Source organism: Protobothrops mucrosquamatus, unplaced genomic scaffold (assembly GCF_001527695.2).
Source record: "Protobothrops mucrosquamatus isolate PMUCROS unplaced genomic scaffold, P.Mucros_1.0 scaffold2579, whole genome shotgun sequence".
NCBI lineage: Eukaryota > Metazoa > Chordata > Lepidosauria > Squamata > Viperidae > Protobothrops > Protobothrops mucrosquamatus.
The window spans coordinates 188343-190655 of NW_015388635.1; positions in this window are offsets into that span (position 1 = coordinate 188343).

Below are 2313 nucleotides of genomic sequence, written 5' to 3' on the forward strand. Positions count from 1 at the left end.
GATAGTCCTTGACGTACAATAGTTTGTTTAGTGACCGTTCAAAGTTACAACGGCACTGAAAAAAATGTGACTTACAGCCGTTTTTCCACAATTACAACCTTTGCAGCATCCCCAGGATCATGGGATCAAAATTCCGAGGCTTGGGATATGGATTGTTTATGAATATTGAATGTAATTAAGATATGTATAAGCTGAAAAATTATTGATAAATGTAATAATGATGTTTTTATTGAGCTGATATAATTAGAAATGTACTAGTTTGAATACAAAACAGTAAATGTTAAGGGAAAAAGAGAAGAAATATCTGATGTTGTAACCTGAGATTTGCACTAAAGATTTTGTTATTGAACTATTGATTAACCCAGTCACCACGTTGCTTTTTAAATACTCAAATGTAAAATTGGAAAATTAATAAAATATTATAAAAAAAAAATTCCCACGCTTGGCAACTAGTTCCTATTTATGTCCGGTTGCTGTGTCCCAAGATCACGTGATCCCCTTTTGCAATCTTCTGACAAGCAAAGTCAATGGAGAAGCCAGATTCATTTAACAGCCAGATTACTAACTTATCAACCGCAGTGATTCACTTAACAACTGTGGCAGGAAAGGTTGTAAAATGGGACAAAATAAATGTTTCACTTAATAACAGAAATTTTGGGCTCAACTGTGGCCGTAAAGTCTAGGATTACCTGTATTCACTGATTCCCAGGGTGGTTATTAGAGAGAGCTGGCCCTAAACGTAGTTACCTTCCCTTGAAGCAACAAGCAACATCAAAAAGAGGTTTCTACAATCGTCAACTGAATGAATTGTGCCTATGCACAGCTGTTGTGATCACATTATGTTCACCGTTCTCCCATTTCACTTTTTTGGGGGGTTTGGCCTTCTCATTGTGGTTTGGCTGCTGCTGCAAACACCTAACATTTTACAAACTGACTCTTAACCATGTATAGTGCATGCCAATTAAACAGTTTCTCCCTGATGAAGGATTAAAGCTAGATCTCCAGTATAATTTCCCACCAGATAGGAAATCTGTACCTCTCCAGATGTCATTTGACTCTACCTCTACTTAGCCTTATTCCAGATGGCAAGTCATTGGGGATTATGGAACAGTAGCCCAATGTTTTCTTGAATTGTATATAGATGTTATCTCTCTTCTCTAAAGATTCGGGATGAAGTGGAAAGGAGCAATTTTCAACCATCGGGACTAAACATTGGGCATTTGCAGGACGCCTCTGTGTTATAATTTGAAACAAAATGCATCAAGGAGGCCTGAACAAAATTTTTAATTTACCTAGGAATGTTTCAGTTTATTTCCACTTATGGCATCTGCAGAGATTCCACATTTTAAAATTCAAAGGAAACCTCATTTCTGTGCATGTTGGTAGGTCAAAGCAAGTGTAACTGAATTTTAATCTGGGAAGCACAGATTTGTTTCTGGGTTCAGCTGCTGAAATTCCCCGAGTTTTATTTCATTTGCAAGTCTTTATTAAAGCACCCACATTTAAAACAGCAGTCCTTTCCTAGTCCACCGTTGAATATGGATTAATTTCAAATCTCTTCAGGATACTTGGGGTTATGAATAACCACCAAAATAGTAGCCAGATTATATTGTAAATCAGGAAGTTAGGGCGAGTGAGAGATAAAATTAAGGTAGCTTAGAAGATCAAGGAAGCCTTGATCTGAAAAATACCTAATATAGGAGAACAACAAGGACCCAAGAAGGAGAATCAAGAGGATAATGAAACTTTCGGAAAACAAGTTGAGTGAAGCAGTGCTAAACTGATTAAGATGAAAAAGTAATTCACATTCTGATCATTACTTCTTCATAGAAGCATGGATTGAGAAAATTTTCATCTTAAGAAACTGGGAGAAAAATGGAATTCTAAAGGCAGAAAACAATCCAGGCATTGAAATTTCGATATTATTATTTCTTAACCACTTTCAATGAATCTTGGTATAAAGAAAACCTCTGGATGATCTTGTGGCTATGAAGCAGCCCGGGAATTGTACTGTACAAAGAGGTTTTGTACTGCTGTTGGTTATAAGTGTTACAAAAAGAATTATTAAACATTACAGATAGTCCTCGACTTACACAGTTCATTTAGTGACCACTCAAAGTTACAACAGTGATTTGTAGCCATTTTTCACACTTACAACCATTAGAACTTCCCCATGGCCTCGTGATTTACATTTGGATGCTTGGCAACAGGATCATATTTATGATGGCTGCAGTGTCCCGGGGTCATGTGATCACCTTTTGTGACCTTCTGGCAAGCAAAGTCAATGGGGGAAGCCAGATTCACTTAACAACT